The following is a 21,275-nucleotide window of genomic DNA, read 5'->3' on the forward strand; positions in this document are numbered from 1 at the left end:
GAGTCACTGAGGCCATGTCTGTGGGTGTGAAGCTCCCACTGACCACCATCTCCCCTCCTGCCTTCAGCAAGCTGGCCTGTGGCCCAAGCTGGGCTCAGAGCCTTCCAGGGAAGGAGCTGGCCTCTGGCTCACCCCACCCTGCTGCCCTCCGCTGGCTGGAAAGAGGCTGACTGTTGAGGCGCTCTTGGCCACCCCATGTACTGGTGGGGCCATGGACCAAGGGGACTGGGTCAGGCCCTCCAGGGCCAAGGCGGTTTCCAAGTCAGGCCTGGTGCCAGGAGCCGCCAGTCTTGAGTACAAACAGTGCCTGACAGGGGACAGAGTCGGCAGATGGGGCCAGGGCCAGGGTGTTCTGGCTGAACGCCCCCTCAAAAAGAGGCCCATATCCCCCTCTCCATGCCCTCTCCACCTCTTTTCCCAGGAGGGTCTCAGAACTCAGGGAATGTCTGTTGTGAGAAACTTTGGAGGCAGCCAAAGCGTCCAGAACATTGTGGTTGTCCAGCTCCAACCCGAGCCCAGCAATCCACAAGCATTTCGTGGCCAGCCTGTTCTTCCTTTTGTCAAACTGAAAGCTTCCCCCGTGGCTCCACCTGGACAGGCAGATCTTTGAGAGCCTGCTCCCTCAGAGGTCGGGCCTCTGTCCACTCCAGCCTCTCGAAGAGACCCAGGCGGAGCGGGCGCAAGCCTCTGCTTCCCTCAGCAGCCCCCTCTTGTTGCTCTTAATGCTGGCCGTGGAGAACCAGGCCGATTTTCTTTTTTTTTCCACGCAGATGGCTGTTTCTCTACATCTCCCAAAACCTTAACCCCCGGGAAGGTAAGAGAGACCCCCAAGTCCTGAAAATAAGCATAACCTAAATCCCTTACTTTTGAGTTCTGCTTTTCAGTTTTCATTGCCTTCCCACACTTCCTTCTCTTCTGGCCCGCAAACCACCCTAAGGGGTAAGCAGAGCGAGCATTGCCTCACCCTCACTTTTGCAGATGAGCAAATGGGGTACTGACTGAGTGACATGCCTGAGGCCAGACAGCTTTTCTGTGGCAGAACTGGCACTGGGCCCCAGTCTCCAGGCTTCTGGTCACAGCCCCGGCCTCCGTAGCACGTCCCCAGGCAGACCAGGGTGCAGTGGTGAGCCCTTCCCTGCCCGGAGAGACCTCACACCCCACCTCCTTCTCCCCAGTGAATCAGGGAGTTCAGTGTCATGGCCTCGAAGGTTCTTCCCCACCTCAAGGCTCCTCCTTCAGAAAACGGCTGTGTAGACGTTTCTCCTTCCGTTTTTGGGAAACGTTGATGGAAATGGAGGACAAAGCTGAATCCGCACTGCAGAACCTCGGAGAGAACTGGGCTCCTGCGTAGGGACGGGCACGAGGAGGATGACACAGCATAGGCTCGTAGATGATGCCCCTTACCACATGAAGGTGAGACAGCCTGTCGACGCAGTCCTCCGTGGCAGGGCACGTCGTCGTTCGTCGCCAGACCGTTTCCGCCCTTCCGCCACACTCCCTTCTTTCCGCACTTCCCCGGGATAGAGGTAGTGCCTCTCTGAACGAGGGGCCTCTCAGAGAACGCAGGGATGTTGCCGGGTTCTGGAAGCACCAGCCGTTGCAGGAGACTCTGCCCACACGCAGCGAGCGTGGCTTTGTACAGGAGCTCCACAGGCTGGTAGACGCGGAAAACAGCCCTGGGCCACCACAGAGAAGGCTGCTCAGGTGGGGCCGCTTTGAAATGAGTTCGCTTGGATAGAGACCAAGAAGAGCTGATGCCCTGGACTGTCGCCCCAGCCCTGGCCCCAGGGACATGTCTCGCCCAGCTCTGGCCCTGGAAGGAAGACTTTCCATTCCCTCTCCCTGGAAACCCCCTGACTTACGGGAAGCTGGGTGTTATCTTAAGGTCTGTAAACGGCCTGCCTGCTTTTCCAGCTGGAGCTGTTCATTCAGAACAATTAGCACGCAGTTTAGAGCTGGAATGGAGCATATGGTGGGGGTCCCCAGGAGCGAGCGTGTGGCAGCTCAGAAAGGAGGGGTGTGGCCTAGGGAACGAGGGGAGGAGGTCTTTGGAAAGGGGAGGGCTCCAAGCCTGCTGCCTGATTCAGGTACACCTGCTCTTGGTATCTGACAGAACAGAAGTGAGGGCTTGTGCAAATTCCTTTTACACCTTGGGTCGTGAATGCATTCGATGCTCCTTAAACTGGCATTTTATGTCAAGAGACTTAAAAGCCCCATAAGCCTGGAGAATGTTCTCCTCTGGAGAGCTTTAGGGCACATACCCAGGCATCTGCACTGGGATGGGAGTGGAGATACAATCTACCCCAGCACTCTTTTACATTCATTCATTCCCTAAATATTGACGGATTGCCTATGACGTGCCAGGTACTGGCCCAGGCCTTAGAGATACATCCGTGAAGGAAACAAAGCCCTTGTGAAGCTTTCATTCTAGTGTGGAATGGCAGGCATAATATTTAAGTCAAACATGATACCTAAGTAAACTGCTGAATGTGTTCAAAGGCATGCTGATCTTGGCAACCTACAAGATACGCACTGTGATTTCCTTTTTTACGTCTAGGGAGACGGGGACCCCAAGGGTTTGTAAAAAGCCTGTTCCCAGAGTTAGGAAGTGGCGAAGCCCAGATTTAGACTCATCCAGCCCCATGCCTGCGGCATTCACCTTGCCTCAAACATAGACGAGACACCCGAGGTCATCTGAACAACCTCCCGACAATCTGAGCAGGTCACAGAGTCAGACTTGCCGAGAAGACCTAGAAAGTTGCCAGTCTGGCCTCAGCCTTTTACGGAGGAAAAATGACCCCCAGAGACGCAGTCATCTGTGTAAGGTCACACACCATTGCAGAACTGAAACCTGGAGGGCCTGGCCTGCAGGCACCCTTTCTTCCTACCGAACCGCGCTCACTGGTGAGGTCTTCTCGGCCAGCCCACAAATGTGTCCTTAAGGAGAGCCAGCCTCCTGCCAACTCTTTGCATCCCTTCCTGCCTCAGGGACCGTACCCAAGGCTCAAGGCTCCCACCTGTGCTCCTGTCCCAGGTCAGAAGGCCTCGTGGTCTGGCAGGGGTGAGGAGTGGGGGGTGAGTCTCGGAGCCTCCCCGGGTGGTGATTTGTGGTGATTTGAGAATACCGGAGAGGGGGCTGCCGAACGGCATTGCCACCCCACCCCCAGCCCAAGTTTTAATGTGCTCAAAGGAATGGCTGTAAACAGGTGTTAGGTGTCTTGCAGGGTCAGGAGCTAAACAGCACTCTGTCTGGAAGAAAAATTGCAGTAACAGCATCGGGGGCGACTGCAGAGGTAGAGAGGAGGGAAGAGAAAAGGCAAACTGACCGTAATGCAGTGGTTATGAGGCTTAAATTGGAGCCCAGGGCAGGCAAAGAACAGAGCCATAAATTCAGCCTCCTGAAAGAAGATTCTGGAGGTAGGAGACACAGGCTCACTTAAAATATGTCTGAGATGAGAACCAAAGATCGTTATTTTTGAGTAAGGATATAAAATGCTAAACACTGCCTTTATTAGTCCTTTCTAAAAGCCAGGTGTAAAATACTGCCATTCCCAAGATTGTGTTTTTCCTTTTTTTTTCTTTTAATGGCAGAAATTAAAATCTCCTTAAGCCATTAGCCATTACTCCCCAAGGTGAGCCCCCAAAGCCGTTCTGCCAGGAACCCATCCCCTCATCCAAAAGGTATGGTGGCCACCCCACTAAGCCTTGGACGCCCCTCCCCTCCCTTGGCCTCCATTGGCACTGCATGCCCTCCTGGCAGCAGGTGGCTGAAAAGGCCAAAAAGTTTTATGGGTCTACCCAAGTAGACCCTGTCTCCCACCAGTTGCCAATTTGGCCGGTTGCTCCCCACTCACAAATACCTAACACGAAAGATATTCATCGTGCTGGAGCGCGGCCAGGCAGGCCTTCCCCAGAGCAAGCGGTGCTCAGTGGATCAGCCCTAGGTGCTATCAAATGGCACTTCTGCTCCCAGGGCCCCGGCTCCGCATGCCGCCTTGCTTTCTGCCTTTCCACTCTGTCTTTATTTCTTTCCTTTTTTTCTTTTCTTTCCATCAAAGGCTGATGCTACCAGAGAAAAAGTTCATAAAAATGTTATGTCCACCATAAAACCCCTAATGTGGCATTCTGCATGATCCATGCATTAACATTAACATTTCCCAGACAGTTATTCTGAGATAATGGTCCCAGCCATAATTCAGCGGCAACGTTCCTTCGAGCAAATGTTATGGAGGAATAAATGACTTGCCGAGTGTGCTGCTGCAATGGGGGCAGGGAGAGGTGAACAGCTCGGAAATGCAGACTCTGGACCTCAGAGCCCCCTGCACGGCCTGACAACGGCGTGTAGGGCTTGCACCGGCTCTGACCACAGACTCTCTGTGGCCCTGGCAGGCCAGGACCCTCTGCACCCTGCTTCTGTTCCACACCAATCCTGTCTTTCTTCTCGGTGCTCTCTTGGGAGGATAGGCCAAGGAAAAGGCGTCAAGCCATCAGGGTCGGAGGCAGAGCTGCGAGGATGAAGAGGGTCTTGGCACTTTAACCAGCCTCCTTCCCCCCGTCCCTCCCCGTGTGGTCCCAGCACGCTTCTTGCTCGCCTGTCCCCGGGGATTTGTATTATCCGTTTGCATGGCTGTGTCCCCTGGGGTGACTGTGCTCTCCTTAGGAGCAGTGTACACATCTTTGTATTTTTGGTGACCCAGCACAAAGCAGATGCTCAATAAATGTTGGTTGAAGGTAAGGATGCATGGATGGACAGACGGACGGATGGATGGATAGTTGGATGAATGATGACAGAAAAAGATCCAGAAATGAAAGGAGACCATAGGATGAACAGGATTTGACCTTAGTGATAAAGGGGGAAATGCTTCAAATCAACATTTAGTGAATATTATCATAAGGGTGTGAACCCAAATGGAACTTGGGGATCTGCAGCTGTACTTACTCGTTTGACTCTTCAGGAACAGGAGGCGTGGAGGAGTTGCTGTCCACGCCAGGGCCAGAACTCTAGACCATGAGCGCAATGCTCTACTCGCCACCATCTTGCCACTAATATGCAAGACTAATCATATGCCAAAGGCCCCCTTTCTACCCTCCAGGAACTTGCTTCCTGATGAAGGAGGCATATCAGGCACAAATACAACTCACCATAATTCAAGGCAGAAAACAATGAGTGCTCCAGTGGGAAATGACTTCAATTCAGAAAACTAAAAAGGGACACAAAAGATATGCAAAGGATAGGCCTTAGAGGATGAGCAAGACCAGAAGAGGCAAACATGGAAGGGAGGGACAGCATTTGGAAAAGAGGAATCTGTGTGAGCAAAGGCCCAGAGATGGCTGGAAACAAGAATCCCTCACAGATAGTTCATTTGTATCAGTGGGTGTTGAGTGTATGGTCCAGGGAGACCATTTGGCTATTGGGTTGGCCTTCCTTAGAATGTGCTCTTTAATGGCTTCTTTTTCTCCGTTCTGACAAGTGATCAGCTTGTGATCACGCCCTTGGCCACAGTGGTCAGCTCTCCGGTTTGTGCCTGGGCTGGGCCTTGCTAGCTTCACTGAGCTCCAGCAGGAACTGCCCCCCAGGGGTGACAGCCACACCACTGCTGTCCCTTCCCACCCCTGCCCAGCTCTGCTCACGCCCCAGGAGAAGATTAAGCAGGAGCCCCATTCCTCCCAGAAATGGGGGGAGGGGGCAGGGAATCTCTTTGAGAAGCACAGGGAAACATGTTGGCTCTTTTCCAAATGCCACATGTCACGACCGCTCTGATCTCTCCCAAGAGCAATTCCCCAGAATGGAGGACCAGATTTATTACACTGGCAAAGGAGATGATGACCACCACAATGTATTCGAAGCACCCTGGAGAGGCTTTGCCCCAGTCAGAACCATCTTCCTCACTCAGGGGTCTCATCATGTCCTAGAGCTGGAAGGGGTCTTGGAGGTCAACTGGTTTAACTTGCCATGTTGTGAAGGCACCTCCAGGACACAGGCTTTCACTGTCTTCCTGGTGGAGGCAGCTTGTCTGCTCTGGGGCAACTCTCACCGGTAGGAGACCCTCACATGAAGGGGAAATGTGTCTCTCTGTCACTTCCCCCTTTCTGTCCTGGTTCTGCTCTGAGCCTCACAGTGTAAGACCAATAGCTCTTCTGTGTCGTGGCGATTTAAACATTGACAACACTCATGTCTCTCCCCGGGTCTTCTGTGCTGTGGGTAGATACCGTCCATCAATATCGTCGCCTACCTCCCTGATGCACTCCGTAGGGTCAGTGTTCCTCTGATCAAGTAAGTAAGCGTGGCCCTCCAGCATGGTCTAAACCATTGCCTCCTTCACCTGGACTTGTAGGAATGCAGCCTAAGATTGCAGTTCCCTTTTTTTTTTTTTTTTTTTTTGGCAGCCACACACACAACACTGGTACCCATTGAATTTTCAGTCAAACTTCCCTCTTTTTTATTCACATGCAATGATTTGAAGCTCCATCTCCCTCACTTGTACAGCTTGCATTTTCCTCCTGCAGTAGAACTTTCTATTTCTCTTTACTCAACATCATCTCCTTGCTTTCAGCCTGCGTTTCCTGCCTCACGAGCTCTTTCTCCATCTTCATTCTGTCTGTAAACACATTAACTCTCCCTTCCAGGGTGTAGAAGGATAAGCTCACCTTCTAGAACGTCATGCAGATCTCGCTGGTAAACATACTCAATGGCACAAAGCCGGTCACTTCAACACGAAAGCCCACCCTCCACACTGGGATCTGCTGACCACTACTGACGGGGGCGATCACAGTCTCGCTAGAAGTTCACCTACCTGTTTTCCTGTCCAACTTGCTCCTCAGACCAGCCTATCTTACCCAGAAGGGTATCATGGAAGGTGCTGTCATGGGTCTTGCTGAAATCAACATACTTCTCAGAATTTTCCTTGGGTCTGCCAACCTAGGAATTCTGGTCTTTCCACAAAGGGCAATCAAGTTAAACATGACTGGTCTTCAATGAAGCTATTCTGGTTCTTGGTCATCACTTCTCTCTTTCATAATTAATTCAATGTAGAATTTTTGTTAGCAATTAATATTGAATTTACAGTTATGTGGCTTCCAGAATCTGTTTGCCACTTTGTGAAAACAGAGATGACTTTTGCGTGTTTGCATCTCTAAAAAAAAAAAAAATTTTTCTTTTCGTCTGTTCACAAACAGCTAACTGTGCCTCACAGTCCTATCTTTAAGTTCTTTCCATGCTCTGAGGTATGCTTTACTGGTATCTGCGGCCTTGACTTTACTTAAAGCCATAAGCTCCTCGATTACCATCTCCTCACCTATCTCAAACTTGAACCCTTTAGAAATCATTTTTCTGTTTTGATGATTGTTGTCCTTGAAGAAAACAAAGTAAAGTGGGAGTTAAATTGTTTGCTTTCCTTCTGTCGTCCGATAACCTCATATGTCTTCCCTGGGCTGTAGCTACTCACTCTCTGATTTTTTTTCTCTTCGTTTTGCTTCAAGTATTGCTTTTTAAGAGACAAAAGAGAGGGGGGATGTTGGGGGGGGTGTTTTCAGACACCAGTGCATTCTGGGCTTTGGCCTTCCTAACACCCTTCTAACAGGTGCAGGCTACTCTTTTGTTGCTTCTTGTTTATAAGCCCCTCCTTTCATCTTTTGTACTTTTAAATCATCCTGGAGCTCAGAGTTGAGAATGAAGACAAAAGATGTGATGTCTATGACATTGCACATTCACCATGAGAAAGACATGGATGAACTCTACCTTCTTTTACCAGCCCTCCTTAGAAATATAATTAGCAATGAAATTCAACCCAACCAATATTTTTTGATCACCTCTTATGCCCAAGGCACAGTTCCAGATACTGTGAGTTGTCCCCGCCTGAGACACGATGGAGGAGGCAGACACACATATTACCATAGCCCTAAACGGGATGAGACAAAGTTGGCAATGCTGGAATATGCAAAGTGCTGTGAGAGCCCAAAGGGAGGAGAGACCATTTCTGCCTGGGAAGATCCAGGAAAGATTCTTGCAGAAGGTAGCATTTGAAATGGCCATGGAATGCTGGGTAAGATCAGAAGTCAGAGACGCAAAGAAGGCTATAAATTCCTTAGCAAACACAAAGGTAAGGAAGCAAGATGGTGTTTGGAGAACAGCAGGTGACTTTGCGTGGCTAGACCATCTTGTGGACTGGGGTAGAACACAGCCCCAGACGCTCATTCCCAGCTTTCTGCTCTGCCCTGGTGTCCCACCAAGACACCGAGCACCATGCACCCTCAAATAAGCCCATCGGCTTATCCTTCCAAGCGTATTTTTCCTCTGTAATCCATTTTTTCGGACATCAGTCATCCTCCCCGTAAATTGAACACTGAACTCAGAATCAAAAGATCTGACTTGCAATCTAGGATCCAGCACTTAGACCGGACGAGTCTCTTAATTCCTCTGAGCCTCTGTTTCTTCATCCCTGAAATGGAGAAACAGTGTCTAACTTCCCTCCTCACAAAGGGGAGTCATGAGGATCAAATGAAAAAACGGGGCGGGAACTGCTCTGTAAGTGAGGGGTGGAGCGCTGTGTATGGCAAAGAACCATGTCAGTGCTGAGGACTCTGGCCCCCAGACAGGTGCACCGCGTGGTAAGTTCTCTTGGAGGGAAGGGGAGGTGCCTTCGGGCAGAGCCTTGATGCTGAGGTTACAGACGCACCTTGGGGAGGGAACGAGGAGAAGCCCAGGGCAAAGGGAGAGATACTGTCATTCAGAGGTGGCAGACCCAAGCCCATTTTGGTTGGGGTTGAAGCAAACCGTTTTTGAGCCTTCTCAGAGCTGTCGGCATTCACCCTGAGTGCCAGAGGCTGTGGAACATCACTGTGCCCTGCCTCGGGGCAGCCGACTGCGAGGTGCATCAGGAATGTCTCAGGGAACTTCCCCACAAGCCTCCTCCAGCAGAAAGGCCGTGTGCGGGTGCATGTGCGTGGGAAGCGGGGGAAGGCCGGAGCAGCAAGCGCGTTAGGTCTCAGATAACAGCTGGTGCAAACACGTCTGTACCCTTCCTCCCTCCCTCCTACCCCGTGCCATACACTCTGAGCACAAAAGTGACAAAGCCACAATCTCCGACCCGAGAGGACACCAGGGGATATGCCTGCACTTCCAAGCCATTATGGCCAGTGGCATAAAGAGGCGTGCTGAGTCACGGGAGCGCGGAGGTGGGAGGTAGCCTGCCGGAGAGGTAAGGAGGCTCAGGCGACACTCCTAGGTGGAGAGAGCCCTGAGCTGAATCTTTAGTTCTGTGCAGTTGTCCAAGGAGATGAGGCAAGAAGGGGCATTCCAGGAAGACAGAAGAGCAGATGCAAAAGGCCAGAGGCAAGAGAAATCGTCCTAAGCTCCTGTCCAGCCATGCGGCTGGAGCCCGTGGTGAGGCGACAGGAAGAAGCTGCAGGTTGAGGGGCAATGGGGGGCATAGACACTGGGGATGGGAAGGAGAGGGTATTTAAAGCACATTTAGGAAGAAATCTCAACACGTCTTGGAAAGTAGAAAGTGAGAGAAGCAGGGAGGAAGGGAAAAAGAAAAGTTGAGGGCGTGTCCGGGTTTCCTTCTTGAGTGCCTGCCACAGTGACGGTGCCGTTCATCCAAAAGGAGGAACATGCGAGAACCAACCGTGGGCAAGTGGGCAGAATGGAGATAACGGAGTTGATGGCTGGGTGGGGTTGACTTTGGGGGCTGGGGGTGCTGTGGGAAGTCTGGGCAACATCCTACTGCAATCGGTTCTGCACCTAAAATCCCCCATCCCGAGTAGAATTCATTTTGTCTCTAAACTGAATTAGTAGCACCTTGAGGGTAGAGACTTGTCTTACTCATCTTTGCATCCCTCACAGTATCCCTGGCATCCTTACAGACCCAGGGCTGGAATGCGTCCTAGACTTGCTGATGACGGACCATTTCTTCGACTTCTCTGGCCTCAGTTTCTTTTTATTTATTTATTTATTTATTTATTTATTTGACAGAGAGAGAGAGCACAAGCAGGGTGAGCGGCAGGCAGAGGGAGAAGCAGGCTCTCCGCTGAGCAGGGAGCCGTACGCGAGGCTCGATCCCAGAACCCTGAGATCATGACCTGAGCCGAAGGCAGACGCTGAACTTAGCCACCCAGGCGCCCCTGGCCTTAGTTTTCTTAATGCACTTGATCATGATGCCTCAAAGACACCATTGTGGAGAAGCACAGATGCCCTGGAGGCAGACACACCTGGTAGGAAGCCTGGCCCCTACCAGCTGGGTGATATTGACCGGGCTGCTTGACCCCTGTAAGGCTGTGCTAAGTCGGTAGCCACCAGCCACATGTGTCTATTTAAATGAAATTAAGTTACAAATATTCAGTTACTCAGTCACAGCGGCCACAATTCAAGTGCTTAATAGCCACATGGTGTCTATGATATTGGAAGGCGCAGACAGAGGACTTTTCCAGCGTTGCATGGGAGTTCCGTTGGACTATGCTGGGCGAAGACACAGGGATATGAGCATCTACTTCACAGGGTCAGTGAGGGTCAATGAGGTCATGCGTGTGTCACACACTGGGCACAATGACTGGTGTACAAGAACCTGCAGTAAACATCAGAGCTTCTTTTTCGGAATGAACTAGAAGAGATCACTGAGGCCCAGGATAGCAGCATTGCTTGAGAACACCCTTGGGGGTGCGGAGCGCCGTGGGCACCAAGATGCTGGGCCCTGACCTTAGGGAGAATACGTAGATTCGTGCCGGGAGAGTTGAAGGGGCCTCAATGTGCAGTTTGAGAATTTGGGGTTGATGGGAGGGGCCTCCAGAGAGAGGCATTTTGGGGACTTATGTGACACTAAGATGATCTCAGAAAGACTAAGGGGTGGGTGCCCCGCTGTGACGTCACTTATGGACCTGGGTTTGGATCCTGCTCTGGGTCCTGGGCTGCAGCAGATGGCCTGGGACCTGGGGGTGGGGAGGGGAGTGGGAAGCCCTTGCTCACAAGTCCATCTGCATTATAATAGCAGGAAAGGCGCTGAGCCTGTGTCCAGATGGCCTAGCGATGTCTCTTCCTGAGATCATGCTGTGTCTCTGCAGGCTTTTGCCCCTTTTTGTGTGCCCTGCATGTTGGGGGCCAAATGAGCAGGATCCATCACTGATCTGGAGTCAGCAGGGAGGGGACAGGGGTTGTCGCAGGAGGCCTGGCCAGAGGGAACTTGTGGCTTCGTGCTGGGCTTCCCTCAGAGCTACACTGGATGCCAGGAACTGGAAAGGCAGCTGGGAGCAGATGACGCAGTGCTGAGAGGCTCCCCCTTCTCAGGGGCTATCCCAGGGAACCGCACCTTCCCTCCCTGAGCTGGGAACCAGCCTGGGCTAGAGGCAGAGATTTTCTGATGAGGATTCCCCTTGGCCCCCCAGCCCAGCAGACAGCCCTGGCCCAGGGCCTCAGACAGACTCTGGGATTATCCCTGATGAGCAGCTTCCCCTAGGGGAGAAGAACGTTCACTTTGGGCTGGGAAGAGGGAGTGGGGTAAGGGAAAGCTGGTGTAGTGGGAAAGCCCCAAGCTAGGCTGGGCTCTGGCCTGGGCAAGGGCTCTCACTCATCCTAAGTGTGGCTGGGGAATCATGCCCCTCTGGTCTTCCCTCCAGTCAAGGGGCTGGACTGGGTCACCCCCAAGCACCGTCCAGTCCTCTGCTCCACCACAGTGTGTGGAGGGTGGGTGGAGGGTGGAGAGGAAGAGCGGGTGTGCTGTAGTTTTCCTGGCGCTGACAGGGCTCAGAGGCTGGAGGTCCACTCCTCGGCAGCCCTGCCCCTCCCCACCTCCTCCACTCTCTCCTCCCTAGTAGGATGGATTGAGGCCGTGTGGAGAAATCCGAATAACTAATCAGAGTCCTCATTAACCCCCTGCCGGGATGCTCAAACATTCACTTTGCTGTTTGTGAAGCAGAAAAAAAAAACCCTCTCCCTGCATTAAAATTGATGCGTTATTAATCCCTGTGCTCCCAACCTGGTGGGCTACTGCCCCATCCCACCTGGGGCCCCGGGGCTTGGAGTCACTACCTTGGGCCACTTGCATTTTCTATTATTGATCGGCCCAGCACAGAGGCCTCACTTCACAGGGAGCCGGCCTGGTGCCAGCACAGAGAGGCAGCGGCTTTGTTTTCTCCCTGGCCAGGTGGGGCCCCTCTGCTTAGCCCCACCCCGGGGTACAAGTGCCAGGCTGCCTGTGACACCACCCGCCGGGGTGGGGCAGGTTGAGTGACCCTGTCTCTCTCCAGACCTGGGAAGGCATGGTGACCTGCTCTACACTTGAGCCGGCCCATGGAGGGGGCAGCTTCCTAGTACAGTGGTGGGCTGGGCTTTGAAGGCCTGAGCATTTGTCCTCCCCAAGAGCTGACACTTTCTGCCCCCACGGCCTCCCTGGCACTACCCCACACCAGGCCTTAAAGCTGGTCTCTGGCTCTCTGACCCAGGCACTCACCACTGCATTGCACAGCCTCCAGATAAGAACAGCATCCACAGATATTCATCTGGACCTGGCACCAGGAGCCACGGGGGATCCAAAGTCACTTAAGGCACAGTCCCTAACCTCAAGAAGATTGCATTGTAGTGGGGTCAAGATGTCCATGCGCATAAAGAACACTATATAAGAGCAAGGGAAGGAGGAAGGGAGAGAGGCAGGGAGGGGGGCAGGGACTTATGGAACAGAGAAGGCGCCCCCTACGTTCCCTTTGAGCCTAAGATGGTGTGGAAAGGAGCATGGAGGAAACAAGACCTACCATGCATTCGTCATTCCCATCTGGTTGGTCCTGGCCCAGGCTTCATTATTGGTTATTGATCAGCCCTGTATGGGTCTGTCCACATCTGTTGCCTGTCTTGTCCTGTGAACTCACAGCCAGTGCCTCGGCCTGTGTAAACCCCATTATGTGCCCTTCTGTGCAGTAGGTCCCTAGAGACAGCTTTGTTAGGATCAGGAGAAGGAGAAAGAGCTGAAAGTGGAGGATGAGAAGAATTTAATCCCTAGCTCTTATTTCCAGTCACTTCAGTTTACTACGCTGAGAAATGGTCAGAGGTCACCTTCCTGATCTTTGACTCGGGTTGGTGCAATGATCATTCCGCTAATATTTTTGAGTACTACTAGGTGCTAGGGATTCAAGGTGAGCGAAACAAACACGGTTCTCTGCCCACATGGAGCTTATAGCCTAGTGCCTTAGAGCCTAGGCATTATTCAAAGAATCATATATTAATGTATAATTATAAACTGAACTAAGTACTCGAACTGAATGAAGAAATGCAATATACAGAGGTTCCTCACCTGGCCTGAGGGTTCAGTGTAGCTCCTCTGAGGGAGTGACTTGAGCTGAGATGTGAAAGTGAAGCAGGCTGTTACTAGTTGAAAGCAGACAAGAAAAAAGCATCTTCCAGGAAGCTAGGTTGGCTTGTGCAAAGGTCCTGTGGTCAGAAGAAGCATATTCTATTTGAGGGACCAAAGGCCTGGGTGGCTAGAAGGCAAAGAGCAAGCTAGATGAAGCTGGGAGAGGCAGCTGCTTCAGGGTGAGGTTGGACAGGGCCAAGCCACACCTGAACTTCTAGAACAAGGTAAGGATTTTGGCCTTGATCTCAAGAGGAATGGGAAGCCAGTAATGTGTTAGAAACCAGGGAGAAGAGAGGGAGGGGATAGAATGGATTTGCACTTCAAAAAGACCTCCCTGGCTGTTTAGTAGAGAACAGATGGGGAGTATCAATATGTTAAATGGGTCATCTTAGTTTCTTGCTGTTTCCTATCTCCCACTTTGGCAAGTTGAAATCTATAGAATATGCTGGAGCTTTATGAAGGGAGATATATATCTCAATTCTGAACACCCAGTATTATGCCTCAGCTGAGGACCTGCAGAAATAAACTATCATCCTTGAAGTGGTGGCCCTCCCTTTTATTGTGACCACGGCAAGCCCAGCATTCTGATGTATATGGGGACCCCAGCCATCCTGAGAGATATCTGGAGGGAAAGCAGTTGAGCTATGGCTTGGCAGAGCTAGGAAGAGGAAGGTGGGGGTGCCGCAGGGGAGGCGGGGAAGCAGAAAGGTAGGAGTACCTGGGGGTAGCAGGCACTGGCATGACACCTTGTGCGGGGCGTGCATGCACATAACACAAACAGGTGTGCACCCCCCACTGGCTGCACGTGCCTCTCCGTTTGCCTAACGGCTCCTCTGTCCTTGGTTGTTCCAGCTTGCTGCCCTTAAAGAACTGCTTTTGTTTCATTTCGGACCAGAGCCCTTCCTTTTTTCATTTCAACAATCATTAATTGATCATAGCTTATCTATATGGATACTCTCAGGGTCAACAACCACCCCCACCACGATACACACACACACACACACACACACACACACACACACACACACTGTCTTTGCCATTGAACATTCTGCCTTTTGTGGGAGCTAGATATGTAAACGCCTGACCCTTAGAAGGCAGAACAAACTAAGCACTAAGTGTAGGGCCACCCTATGACCCCATTTGCTTGGGACGGTCTCGGTTGAAGGCTGTAATTTCTGTGTAATTATTAATCGTGCTCCCCTTCATCCACCAAAATTGGGTGATAAATTATATGTGGTCATCCTAACGATATGCCGTGGCTGTACAGAGGTGTGAGCAATATTTATAGGAATGCAGGAGATATCACAGAGTAAATAACGTATAAGCTGAGGCCTTGAAGAATGAGCCACATTTCGGCTACTAGAGCAAGGGAATGGAGCATCCCAGTCTTGGGGAGTAAAACCAGCAAGGGCCGGGAGGCATCTATGAGTAGAGTCTGCAGAGGGGAGGATGAGCAGTTTGTCTAGAACCTAGACCAGGGTCAGCGAACTTTTCATGGAATGTTTCAGCCAGTAAATATCCCAGGTGTTGTGTTTCAACTACTCAACTCTCCCACTGTTGAGGAAAGCAGCCATGGATAATGGCAAGTAAATGGGTGTGGCTATGTTCCAATAAAACTTTATTTGCAAAAACAGGCCGCCTCAGGATTTGGCATGGGTATAGTTTGCCATCCCCTGACTTGAAGGAGAGATGTGAGATAAGCCAGGGAAATGAGGTAGGGGCCATATCATGAAAGGTCTCAACTGCCTGACCTATGTTTGTTTGTTTTTTTAATAAGATTTTTGAATGTAGGAACAGATCGTCTAGGTCCTAGGGTTTACTGTCAGGGTTTGGAGGGCCCTGGAGGAAAGCAGGGAGCAACAGTGGGGAAAGCAGTTCCCCACTGTCTCTGGGTCCAGGCACCTCCCTTGGAGGCAGATCTTTGAGCTGGAGGGCTGGGGTGCCCTGGAGAGCACTGGCCCCATCATACAGAGTCTTCCCTTTTGTTTTATAATTCCTTCCCGTTCCCTACCCCCGGGATGGGGGTGGGGGGATCACACCCTGTTGGGCAGACACAGCGACAAAGTGCCACCCTATCCTTTCCCTTGGAGTGAAAGCAAATAGTGACCACCTTCCCCTCCCCTCCCCAACCAAGGCAGGGCTGCTGATGGTGGCTAATGGACTCCCCATAGACCCTGGTGCCTTCACAGTTTAATTGTCACAGTGGACCCTTGGCTGCGGAGCTAGAAGGGGGAGCAATTGGCCATCTGCCATCAGCCGTGTGCCCCCAAGCCCTCCAGACTGCAAGGCTTACTTTCCCATGAATATCTCAATGGAACAGCTTGAGATTCCCAACCCCACTGTGGGAAATGCAGCTTCCCCGAGGTCCAAGAGAGGAAGGGTGTTTGAATTCTCCTGGTCCTGTCTTGCTCCAAGGTTCGTGCTCCAGGAATAAGTCCTGCTCCCCTTCCGATCTCTGTCTTGCTTGTGAGGCCTCCTTTGCTCTACCTGCACAGCTTCCCTATTCACGGGCATGGCCCCTTCTCTCTCTTCCCAGCACAGAGCTGTCTCGTGTGTGCATTCTTACTAAGGATGCAGGAGCCAGGCCTGCCGGAACTCACTCCCCTCAGGCCCCAAAAACTCAGTAATCAGAAGAAATACTATTTTAATGAAAGAAAACAATTTTAATCGAGATCAATGACAAAAATACATGAGACACAAAACACAAAGGCTTTTAAATGATGACAGGATCGGTTTTACTGATTCTTCCTTCTGCCTCACATTACAATATGACTAGGCAGCACGCTTTTATTGATCCAGTTTTTATCTTCATTACTGAGCTTTTTGACGCCCCTTTGGCCTCACTCACCCAGGCCTGGTCTCTGCCAGGAGAAGAGGCCAGAGCCCCAGAGCCGGAGTAAGTTAAGCTTCACAGATGAGGCAACTTCTTCAGATCCCTCTCCCATCTGCATAGAAGGAACCTCACTGTCCGTTTTCTTCTGCACAGTCTGGCCTGCCCACCTTCTTGCTGGGACCTTCTTTCTGCTCTCTTCTGCTGAGTTTCACACTTCATCTTTGAGGCCCTGGCTTCGTTTCCCCAGGAAGTTAGTGGGGAACTTTAAATTCCAAACGCTCTACTCCCTTCCATTTACCTTTTCTGCTTTTATTATCTGACACTGTGTATTTTATTTATGTGTCTTGTTATATCACCTGTCCACCACTCTCATCTCCACCCTCCCCCAACCAGGATGTGAGCTCTGTGAGTGCTGAGATTTTTATCTTTCTTTTTTTTTTTTTTAACAATGATGAACAGTTCCTAGCACATAGCAGGCACTCGATAAATTTTTGTTGAATGAGCGAATGACAACTGAGTTCCCTTTTCTTTGATCTTTCCCCTCCCAGACTAGGCCCTACTTTAGTAGCCAAAGGATGGTTAAATCTTTTTCCTAAGTGAGAGAACATCTGCCCTGGGCCTCCATCCTAAGCCATGCAAAAAGGCAGCAGGGGCTTTAAAGTCACAGCCATTATTTAACAAGTCCAAGACAGGCAATAGAAAAAAATATATTCCAGAGCAAACTCCAGGGTTTTCAAGGTATGTTGTGCATGTTTTTCCCTTTAAATAGGGAGTGATATTTGAAAGATTTGAATTCCGTGTAAGTTGAATCAATACTGATTCTTTTTGCAGCCTTGGCCAAGACACCTTAAGCCTTAGTTTTGATTATTCTATCTGTAAAATGGGTGTATTGATTTCAGCACTATCAACGTCACAAAGTTACTGTGAAGCTCGAGCAAAAAGCTAATGGATGTGGCTGGATATGCTTTGGGATGTATAAATCACCGTGCAGATACAGAGGTGTACGTAATCTCACTAACACTTGGCTAAGGCAGAGCAAGGGGCCTTCTGATGAGACCCTGACGCAAGCAACAATCTGGTCCTAACTTCCTCACTTTACAGATAGAGAAACTGAGGCCCAGGAAGTGATGTGCCAACGGTCACATCCAGAGCTAATAATACAGGAAAGTTATGGCTAGGAGTCGGGTGTCCTGGCTCCAGGTGCAGTTTCTAGCCTCTCTGAGTATCTCCGTTGTTAATTCCACCAGAACGGGGATCGTGGGCTCTGCTCAGAACCCAGGTCAAAATCACCATGGACAGAAGAGAATTCCTGACTTTCAGATATCCTTGTGAATCCCAACCCTTCACAACCAGCCTAGGGAGGGAAGCATTTTAAATGCAATCTTTTTACCATCCCTTCCATTTCTGAGATTCATTTCTGAGTGGCATCTGAATGAGAATTTTACAGACATTTCATTTCTCGTCCTTGTTATCATGCGTTTGCTGTCCTCCAGGAGCCGGTTAGGACCGAAACCTCTGTGAGGCCCGAGGTGTAACTCTCTGGGAGTGGGGACTTGTGGCTTGGGGGGCAGTTCATCAGGTTGGCAGCATCTCCACAGGCATCGTGATGGTTGCAGGAGGGAACAGGGCCCCCTGAGAAGGTAAGGGGGGCACAGAGAGATTCAGTTTTTCAATGTCATGCTTCCTGTGCGTTCCTTAATGGCTGAAATTTACATGTGTGGGGGAAAATCACAGTTTCCCCTGGAAGGCCTGAAAGGGAAAGCCAGAGCCATCAGACTGTGTTGCAAATGGGTATACCCACTTGCAAGAGCTCTGTACTGGTGTGACTGGGAATCTTTTGACTTCTTACACAGGGTGTATGGCTGTGATCATGACTGGTAACTGGAGTTTGTACCTTTGTGGGTCTGTGACCGTGTTTCTGGGATTGTGTGTTTGTGTGTGTGTGTGTGTGTGTGTGTGTGTGTGTGTGTGTGTTGTCATCCCTCCTATCTTTGTGACCATGTGCAGTTCAACGTGTGTTTCTTTAAAAAAAATTATTTCTCATTTCCTGCATAAATTACTCCATGTAAAAGGCCATCCGGAGCTCAGTTCCTAGCATCCTTTTTCAATAAAGCAATATTATCACAGGCTAGTCCCAAAACTAGTCCCAGGAGAGGCTTTTCCTAGATTCTTTGTCAAACAAAATGTCAGCAACTCACCAAATGATGAGAAGAAGAATTCTTCTTGTTTATTTCCCAAGTGAGGCCGACCTGAAGCAGCTCAGCCTCTTTGCATCCTTTCTCTGGCTGGGCGGACCGCGGCAGTTGGGCAGGTGGACAGGGGTGCTGAGGAGGTCACCATGAAACCCCTTGGGCTCTGCTCTTTCACTTCACTCTTTACCCAGCTTTGTGACTTTGGGCAAGTGACAAAGTCACTTTTCTAACCTCAGTTTCCCCTTTTAAAAACAGGACTAATAACACCTACTTTATAGGGCTGTTGCAAGAATTAAATAATAAACTGGATACCATAGATCTTTGTAAAGGACATTAGCATGTTATGTGTACATATCCTCTGCTGAATATAGACATTTATTAATTCCTTTGTTCAACAAATATTTATTGAACACCCAATATGTCCAAAATATATATTGGGTTCTGCAGAGATATATAGGTTTGAGACTCAGTTTAGGATGATAAAATCTAGTGGGGTAGACAGAGTGGCAGACAGACAACCACAATCTGGTGGGATAAGTGCTAAAAGAATAGCACAGAGGATGTTCTAGGCTTCTAGAACCGTCCTTGCAGCAGCCATGAGGAGGATGGAGTAGGCCTATTAGGAGGGCCATTAGGAGGCTATTGCTGAGCTAAGGTGTGGTAGAGGAGCTAGAGAGGAGGAAAATGCAGTTCACTCCAGTTGGGGCAAAAATGGTTAGCTTGTGCCAAGGTACACTTATTTTCTGCTTCTGGAGAGATCTTTTGGGGCTGAGAAGGCTGTCTCAGAACCAGGGTCATTCAGCAGGCTGGCTGGAGGAGGGAGCAGGGGCTCACTGGCTGGAGGGTCAGAGCCCTGGGGGTAGGAACTGCAGGGGAGTCATCAGAGAAGGGGCTGAGCCCAGCTGAGCAAAAAGGGAGGGTGGAGACAGGCAGGGCTTTGCAGAGATATTCAGAGTGTTTCCAGTGGGTCTGAAGTTTTCTCCAAGAAAGGAAATCCCACTGGAAAAGTTAAGGGCTGGTCTTAGTTGTGTTGAAAGGGACATTTGCTCTCCATAATGGAGTCCTAATCACCAGTCTCTGATTTGTTTCTGGTCAGATTCTGCCCAGGTCTCTTGACTGCCTTTGGCATTCCTGTTCATCCATTCATTACCTCATTTAATAAATACACATTGCGCCTGATGGTGGGCCAGAGCTGGAAGCACAAATGTGAGGAGCACCTTGCTCAGGAAGCTCAGAGTGTAATGGGAGGGCCACCTATAGGAGCATATAGCATCATTTAGTGAGACAATAGCCTGGACTTCACGGCTAAGAATTTTGAACTTTATTGTAGAAGAGATATGGTCCCAGTTATTCGGGGAGCAGAAAGGAGGGAATGACTTACCCTGTGTGCAATAGGGGGTTATGGAGAGAAAATGTTACAGAGCTGAATCTTGAAGGATGGTTAGGATTTGGCCAAACAAGATCTGTGCAAACTGTCATTACCATCTTTGTCATTAATGACGATAGTCACCATTTATGAAAGTCTAGTCTGGGTCAGGACTGCATACTTTACTATATGCTAGGCACATCACATGGGTGATGTAATACCACAAACTCCTAATAAATAATTTGTGAGTTAGCGATTATTGTTTGCATTTTACAGAAATAGGAAAACCAAGACTTATAGAAGTCATACAGCTAGGAACAGCGAGCTCTAGGATTTGAATCCAAGTTTGTCTGACTTCAAAGCCTCTTCTATTCTGCTGGACTATCCCTCTGCATTCATTTATATTATATGTTAGTGCAGGAGTCCTCTGAAATAATCCATAGTTTGGTCAAAAGCTCTTCATTCAGAGACACATGGAAATACAGAGAATTAGAATGCCTTTGGCAATAAATAATGATAACTAAATAGCAAACTTTCAACTGAACTGATTAAGCATTCATCTGAATTAGTATTTTCCAGTAGCAGTCCCTCTTCATGTGACAGGAGTGATACTTTCCGTGTCTACAAGGACACAGTACTAACCTAGGTATGGATGGCAGGGATAAAAGAAATAGAAGACACAGATCTTGTCCTCAAAGACATATGATGCCATTGAGGAGATGCAGATTAACACAGAAAGCAGAAGGTCACAAAATAGAGTAAGCCTGAGTCACAGGGCGGGGGTGCAAGAGGTCGACTTCATTCAGTTGCTGAAGATCAGAGAAAGGCAAGCCTTGAGCTGGTCTTTGAGGAAAGGGGACCCGAGTAACTGCAGGACCTTGATGGAGCTGGACACGAGAGAGGAAGGGGGAGCAAAAGGCCCTCCCAGAAGGGCACGTGGCCTAGCAGCGGGGGCACAGGGCTCAGACATGGTGTGTGCTAGGTCGTGAGACAGTGGCAGTCTAGTCTGGCTGGAGATACGTTTGGGTTGGAAAGATCCAGGGGGTTTGGTAGGAGAGGTAGGTTTGGGCTGATTATGGGGGACAAAATGGAAGCTAAGAAATTCAAATATTGCCTTCTTAGGCCCTGGCAAGCCATTATAAATTTTTGAGCAGGGGAGAATCAGTATAAACAAGTCTGTAAATCATCTTAGCTTCCAAGGAGTCCCTCTCTTCCTAGAGGAATGGAATCTGGTCTCTTTGAGACCAGCCTTGTCGCTCTAGTGATATGTGAGGCTTTCGCTGGGACAGATGAGTTCAACAGCTGATACAGAGCAGTCAGAGAATGAGATCACACTGTCAGGTCCAGCTTTTGATGTACAATGATGAAGACTGACGATGAGGATAGTGATGATGGAACAGAATTCAAAGGGTGAAGGGTTTTGACCCACATCGCCTAGCAAACCCATGGCCAGCCTTGAACGAGCTGCCATGCTTCCTTGGCTTTCTCACCCCAGCAACGAGGTGAGAGCAGCCTTAGACCCTCACAGATGTCTGCCATTGGGGAGGTGC

The 21,275-nt window shown here is 50.0% G+C and overlaps 1 protein-coding gene across 19 annotated transcripts in view; it reads left to right on the top strand.

The window, feature by feature from the left end:
* Positions 1–21,275, top strand: part of PKNOX2 (PBX/knotted 1 homeobox 2) — a 304,609-nt gene that overhangs the window by 183,340 nt on the left and 99,994 nt on the right. Inside the window, exon 1 of one of the 19 annotated variants that reach the window (XM_027581300.2) lies at positions 13,984–14,042. The exons of the other annotated variants lie outside the window; for them this stretch is intronic. The gene's annotated coding sequence lies outside the window, so the exon portion shown is untranslated. Of the gene's footprint in view, positions 1–13,983; positions 14,043–21,275 lie in introns of those variants that run through there. 19 annotated transcript variants of the gene reach the window in all.

Source organism: Zalophus californianus, chromosome 11, assembly GCF_009762305.2.
Source record: "Zalophus californianus isolate mZalCal1 chromosome 11, mZalCal1.pri.v2, whole genome shotgun sequence".
NCBI classification, from domain to species: Eukaryota; Metazoa; Chordata; class Mammalia; order Carnivora; family Otariidae; genus Zalophus; species Zalophus californianus.